The sequence below is a fragment of the Gallus gallus genome, chromosome 12 (genome assembly GCF_016699485.2).
Source record: "Gallus gallus isolate bGalGal1 chromosome 12, bGalGal1.mat.broiler.GRCg7b, whole genome shotgun sequence".
In the NCBI taxonomy this organism is placed as follows: Eukaryota; Metazoa; Chordata; class Aves; order Galliformes; family Phasianidae; genus Gallus; species Gallus gallus.
In genome coordinates, this window is record NC_052543.1 from 16,246,988 (window position 1) to 16,254,343 (window position 7,356).

The 7,356-nt window shown below is 48.3% G+C and overlaps 1 protein-coding gene across 35 annotated transcripts in view; it reads right to left on the reverse strand.

The window, feature by feature from the left end:
• Window positions 1-7,356, reverse strand: part of FOXP1 (forkhead box P1) — a 343,452-nt gene that overhangs the window by 158,228 nt on the left and 177,868 nt on the right. Inside the window, exon 1 of one of the 35 annotated variants that reach the window (XM_040646278.2) lies at window positions 616-6,884. The exons of the other annotated variants lie outside the window; for them this stretch is intronic. The gene's annotated coding sequence lies outside the window, so the exon portion shown is untranslated. Of the gene's footprint in view, window positions 1-615; window positions 6,885-7,356 lie in introns of those variants that run through there. 35 annotated transcript variants of the gene reach the window in all.

Genomic DNA, 7,356 nt, shown 5'->3' on the forward strand with positions numbered 1-7,356 from the left:
ATTTTTATCGATACTTCACATATAAGGGAGCAGACACCACCTTCGTGCAAAAAAGAGTTCTCTTTTCTTCCTCAAGGTCACACCAGGAGGGTTATTCCCTCTGTGTGTGAAGCCCCAACAACGCACTGTTGGTGCGAACAGGTCCTGCCCGGCATTCCACATCCAGGCCACAGCCAGAAACAATAATAAACAATCATTCTGAAAAACAAAGATGGTGTGAGTGAGTCTTCTTGCTCATTTGCAAAACAACCCAAAAGCAACAACGACCAGGACGGCGCTCTCTAATTAAGACTCTCAGAAACCGAAGAGCAAACAGTCAGCAAACAGAAATGTGCAGATGTAAATGCCGTTTTCCAGTTATAAAAAGCGTTAAGAGCTCACTTGCAGGAACGGCAGAGAGCATTTTTAGGTTCGGTATTTTCTCCTCATTCAAATGGCTCTGCTCTCACACCAGAGCTTCTCTTCTCCCCAGACCGCCTCCGAACTAAAAGCGAAAGCTTTGCCTCTTCCAACCCCGCATTGGGTACCCGCATCGCTCCCAGCCAGACACCGGGAAGGGCACAGCCCCGACCGAACACCACACACAACTCAAAGGCTGCTCTTATAGGGGTTTACCTGGGTGATTAGCCCTATACCTTTGTCCCAGACCTTCTAACTCCTTGTTTGCTCCATGCAGGATTTTCTAGCCACCAGCCGGCTATCGCTGTGCTAGTCGTCTTGCAGGAGTGCTCTCTCCCTTCTGAAAAAAGCAAACAACTGGATAGATATCATTACACTAAGGAAATCTCTTGGAAAAACCAAACAACTTGCTAATCTTTCTAGCCCCTTCACCCAAGTTAAAGATAAGCAAAGCAAACCAAAGTGAGTTTCAGCCACATTCCAGGGACAAGCTCCCCTTTTTCTCCTTTATCAAAATCCCAGCATTTAAAGGTTTTTTTTCCAGACCTTGCAGGATAAACTGCTGCTCACACCCGCAAACAAAGCAATATTTGTTTAATAACTGATTGCTGCCATGGGTACAGTAAACAAGGGGCCCAGCATTTGTGTTTATGAACAAACACATCATCTTGCAAGAGCAATTTAACATTAACCAGGTGGAATAATCAACAGATTTCATAGGTGACACTCGGGGCAGGACTAATGTAAACAGAGCAGGGAGGAGAAAGGGGCCACTCTTAGGGAATCAAGGTTGAGGCAAATGCATTACAGAGTAAACAGCTGGGAAGAACTCAAGACAAACAAATAGTCATTCTTTTGACATTTTGAGAAGCAGAAAGGTTGTACGTTACATACATCAGCTGCTGACCACCATGAAATCCAACCAGTTGGGGACCAGCATTTCTTGTTTACACAGTGCCATGTTTGCTTATAAACAACAATTTGCTGTTACCAACCTCGCATTACTCATTGCATAAACGAGCAGATCAAGTGAAATCCTGTTAACTCTTCTGTGCATCGAGGACTTTTTTCCCCTTAAACAACAACAAACATAAAGCCTTTGCAGTCTTTCTTTGCAACCTCAGGACAACAGACAACAGAGGAAAACGTGCAGCCGTGCATCTGTCAGATAAAGGGTAAAGAAAGGAGCTGAAATCACATGAAAGTGTTCTAGGGAACAAGACTTACCGGCCAAACCACTGATGTAGGAGACTATTTACATCAAAAAAAAACCAGCAACTGCAAAAAGGTGGGATGCAAAATGTTAACTCCTCTTAAACAAACAAGCAAAATGTTGCCTTTCTACACAACTCCATCCCTTCCAGCACACACGTGTGCTCTCACACACACATCCATGCACCAGGCACGGCTCTGCCCATGTTCTCCTGCCTTCTCTCACCCACTCTCAGCCCTCTGCTTCTGGAGGTTTCCCTCTTCCTTTCCACAAACACAGGTGGGGCAGGAGCCCCTCTGACTCCTGTGAAGGCTTCTCCCGACTGAAACTTCAGTCCCCCAACCACCGCCCACCTCAGCACCCACAGATCACAGCATCAGTCCTCGTGTGGCTCCAGGGCTGAAGTCCCTGGCGTTCCCCACCCTACAGAAAGCACTTCCTTGCCCATCTCTCAGCCCCGTGGCACTCAAGATATGGCCTGTCACACTGCTCCTCCACGGAGGTCTCTGCAGCCCCTCTATCTCGATCACCAACTTGGGGAAGGACCTGAAGCACACAGGGAGAAGATGGATGGGGGTTAACCCTGGGCTCTGGGTGACATTCCTGCCTGACACATCCCCAGCGTCACCTCCACGAGTCCCTGCAGCCCTCCCACATCTAAAGAAGCTCTCTAAGACAGGGACAGAGGTTGGGGTCCTCACCACAGGCCCTTTCGTCCCCCGGGTACCCCGAGCCGTGTCCCTGCAGCCTGTGAGCGCCACTGCTGCCACCAAACAGAGACCAAAATCATCCTGGGTTTGAATGTGTGAAGCATCCAAGGTCACAGCTGGCCCGGGCACTAATCTGCTCTCCCTTGTCACTTCACGTGCAAACAGCACGGGGTGGGAAGCCTCCTCCCTCATCATTTTTCCTCAAGTTTTAGAATAGTCAGTACTTTTCTTCCCAGCACAATCCTGGACATCTGCGGTTGGCCAAGAAACTCAAAGTTTCCCTTTTCAGCAAATATTTAGCCTTTTGTTGTACTAAAAAAAAAAAAAAAAAAAAAGGAAAAAAAAAAATCTCAGAAGCATGAAATCAGTACAACCTCCTAATAAGGCAGGTATTTAAATGCAGCCCGAACGCAGCATTGTTGAGGCAACCTCCTGTTTTTTCATCCGTCAGGCTGACAGCATAATAGCGGGCAGGATGAAAGGTGGGACTCGGGCACGGAGTTGGCGTCCGCACACCAGGAAAACACAAGTGCTGCCCCATTTCCTGTGCTCCAGCAGAATATTTCTGATGTCTGGGGCTGCCGGGGACTTAACTCTGAATTAATGATTGCACACAATGCCCTCCTTTCTCCCCTCCCTGCAGGACAGCGAGCGCCAGCCCCACCGAAGGGCTGCGGGCGGCCGGGCACGGGTCACGGGGGATTTAGATGTTTCACAGCAGCTTCAGAAATTCAGACACCGCAACCTGAAGGCTTCGGAACACATCAAGCCCTGCATGAAAGCCGGGACGTTTCCCCCACCTCGGCCCCTTCCTGCACGTAAAATCACAGTTTATTCAGTACAAAGTAACCACGGCATGATAAAAACTATAAGCATATCATTCAAATGCTTTATTGGTCAAAGCGATGGATGCTTTTATTAGCCCAACCTTTTTTGTAATGGAGTGCCACTGATGACCCAGCGTTAGCCTCATTCCCTGCTATTAATCACACCTCTAAGAGCTCATTTTGCTTTAAAATCTTAAGAAATTGCTATAATTTAAAGACATGGTGTCTACATAATGGGAAATGCTTCACAGATTGTATCATTTCATATAACACGGGATTTTTATGGCAGTGCTGACCACCATACCAAGGCACTGCAGAACTCGAATAAAATATTTTACTAAGAGAATCTACACGTAAACTTACTTTTGTGTTTGTGGTTTGCCACATCCGTGACGCTTTAATCACGGCCTTTTGGGAGCTGCAATATTCAACTGCATGTGGCTTACATAGATTAATGCTACAGAAACACTCCCTGAATAAATACAAGCGGAACAAAACAAAATCAAATGAAAATTAAATAAAAGACAAGGACGGACCAGGAGAGGAAGTCTTCCTCGAGCTACGCTCAAATGATTCAACACAAGGGATTTACTCGTCCATTGACTGTATTATCTCTCTCCTTTCTGCACAGGGAAAACAGATGATGTTTACTGTGAGAAACTTTCATGACAAAGTGGAAGCATCTTAAGACTTTACCTATGCTGAGAATTAAATTAATATAATGACGGTCTTAACCCGTGTTATTAGAACGTACTTTGCTCAATGTTTTGACAGTGTTGACTGCTGCAGGAAGGAAAACACATTTAAGACAATTTCAGCCAAATGCGAGAGCAGAAGCCTTCAATTTTTCAAATGTAAAGTAAAAAGCATCTTTAAATATCTCCTTATGAAAGAAGATGCAGGGCAATTACGTTATATGGCGAACACAAAGGAATGCTCTTTTCTCAGCTCTCTAACAAGATATTAGTACCTACTGGCCTTAGGAACAGTACGTGTAAATCACATCACATTCAGAGCCTCTGAATTCATTATAATAGGAGCTGGAGAGAAGCGTTAACTTCCCAGGTTGTTGCTAAGGATTAGCCCTTGTTTACAATTCTGTATTTAAAGAACAAGAAAAATTTGTCAAATGAAGGGCGAAGAGGAATGCAAGAACACAAATTTAGCCTTGATTTCAAAACAAATCAGATCTCGCAACCATTCCCTGAAAAGAAAACCACAGTTTTTAATGTGAAGATGCAAATGAGTCTCAGAATATAAGAATGTTTTATAATTCTGTGCATTCAACACTACTAGATGTTATTTAAAGAATTTATGTTAACATTTCTCATGCTCACAGAGCAAGGCCGAGATGCCACAAGCGGCAGCTATTCTCCACGGATGGCGTTTCCATGGGGTCTACGTTCCCATCCAGAGGGCCATGCATGGCTCCCAAACCTCTGCAAAGAACACGCTGGCTTGCCCAGATGCAGCGCATCCGTGCAGCACCCAGAAAGCAGGCCTAGAGACAGCAAACCGCGCAGCTCTGAGCGCCTTGGCAGAACTGGCTGGGGGAGTTCGCACCGCTCTGCCACTGAGCATGAAGAGAGCGCTTCGGCCTCCAGCACTTTCGTTTCTTTTTGCAAACAAGGGCACACCCACCACAATTAAGCTGCAGAACTATTTTCAGGAGGACTTCTTGTTTTCACACACTCAAAGCCTCCTGAGACCTGCAGTCCTCCCGAGACCTGCAATCCCTCCCATGCACCCAGCAGTGGGTGCCTGCGTGTGGAAAACCGAGCAAAAGCTCTTCTGTGGTTTCACCCTATGGAAAAGCAGATGGCAAAATGCTTTTTCCCATTAAAAAAAAAGAAACCACCGACCTCTGAGCAAGGTGATGTGCAGAAATGCTGAGCACCCACAACTGAGAGCATCCAGCCCCTCTCCAGGACCACAGTAAGAAAATGCACGTAGCTGAGTTCTGGTGGAACATCCCCAGCCTGCTGGCCTTGCCCCATCCAAGAGTGATGGCTTTCAGAGTGCAGCTGGGACGTGGCACAGAAGGAACAGACACCCACATGGAGCAATGAGGGCAGCAGCAGCTACCATCCCTCCCCCCTGCTCTGACCACGCTGCTTTATTCCCAGGAGCAGCTCCGGCTCCAGCACGGGGATCCCATTCCACCCCACCAGGCTGCTGCGCGGGAAACACACACAGCCGGTCCTCAACACGCTCAGCAGTGACACGCGGATCCCAAGCACCCAAAAATACAGTTGGTCCTCATCACGCTGGCCCGGCAGGGAAAGAAGTGTGAATTTTTTCCACCTCAAAATTTCAGCCTGTGCCTGAGAAAACTCCCTAAAAAAGCTCTGTCGAAACCGATTTGTTTCCACTCACCAAAAAAAAAAGCACATATGCCTACTTTTGAGTTTGGATGCAGGAAGCCAGGCTCTTCATCCCTCTTCTGCACGGCAGGGCCCAGCTCGGAGGCAGCGGGGAGGCAGCAGGGGACCGGCCACCACTGAGCCCCTCCTGCTGCTGCAGCTGCCCAAACCTCCCCAGACGTGGCACCAGCTACCAGCGAGCAGCACCCAAAACCACACTTGGAAGGGGCTTGGCAGAGGCTGCTCCCCATTTCTGGAGCATTTTGGGTGCTGTGTCCCCGGCAGCAGCGGTGCTCCAATGCAGGTGGTTAGGGTCAGCGCCAAACCAGTCCCTGCCTGCACCCAGCACAGCCTCTGAGCATCTTCACGACACACAGCTGCACGGCCACACTGATGTGCTGCCAACTGCACAGCTTACACGAACAGCTTCCTGCTCCCAGGGCTTGTGAAAGAGAAGGATTCCCTCTGTTCACATCCCATTCAATGCAAGGCTATCCGATGTCAGGATGTGCAGCAAGAGGGTAATCTGCACCCTGAGCTTCATCGTATGACACCGCAGTCACAGACTGCGGTATCCCCTCCTTTGGATTAAGGCTATTTGCACAAGTCAAAGCAGAACAAGAAGAGGAACAAAACATACAGTGTATTTTGTTCTATGCTGCAGCCACATATTTCAACTGCCTCAGCCGAAACCTCAGAGTAAACACAGCTTTAAAAGAAAATAGCTAGAATAAAGAGTTTCTGGAAAGTTCCTCCTGATTATGCATGCAAGAATTCTGCTACTGCTTCCTCCCATCATCCGAGAAATAAACCAAACACCCAACTTCCACAACTATCTACAGAAGTGCCATTTTTCTGAAACACTTCACAATACAACCTGAGGTCTGCAAGCTGTAATGAATGCATCTTGTTTGTAAAATACACAGAGGAGCTCAATTAAGTGAACAACTGTAAAGGAAATAGAGCTGATAAAGGAATTAATGCTCTGTGTGCCAGATCAAAACACAGCATCTAGGATAACAAAACCATGTCAAACATGCAACCGTTGAAGACTTGAAAAAAATAAAAAAAGCTAAAGCCTAAAAATATTGTAAGCACACGAAATTAAGATGTGCAAAACTTATTTCACAGAACGGAGCAGGGAGCACGGGCAGCTGTGGGAGGACTTACTGACTGCACGGACAGACGGATGCTGAGCCCGGGGCACAGCAGAGCTGCTCTCTGGTCACCCACTTCATAGAGGAGGCCGATTCAGGACCCGCTGATGCTACGGAGCGTCCCTTGGGTTTCACCAAGGAAACTCAGCCGAACGGTGCTTTCACGTACTCCCTTCCTGTTGCACAACCTGGTTTCCGAGGGAAAAGCTCACCCCATCCTCTCCCCAGCCCCGCCAAAGCAAGGTTGAAATCACTCCCCATGTCAAGAGGCTGCATCCCGCCCTGCCCACGCGCTGGCAGTGAGCCGCGGCCCCGTGCTCCCGGCTGCCTGCACACACAGCGCCGGTGGGAGCGGAGCGGGGCTCAGCCGGGAGCAGGGGCACGGCAGAACCTCACGCCTCGGCTCCTCTCCTTCGCAGTTGGCGTGTGAACTCCTAGCTGGGAGATCTCAGGCTCCCACTGATCTCCTGGCAACTCAAATGCGATTTTCAGGAAAACAGAGCGCGAGGCTTTTGGCACGCGGAGCTGCGCGCGGAGGCTGTGCAGACACAACATGCAAAGGTGATGCTCTTGCAAGCCTTTGGGAGCTTCCTGGATTAAACACGGGTTTGGAAGACGGGAGTACGAAATCCTGACTCCGGCAAGCAGTAATAGAAATCTGTGTTCAAACAGCTCCACAGACACAGA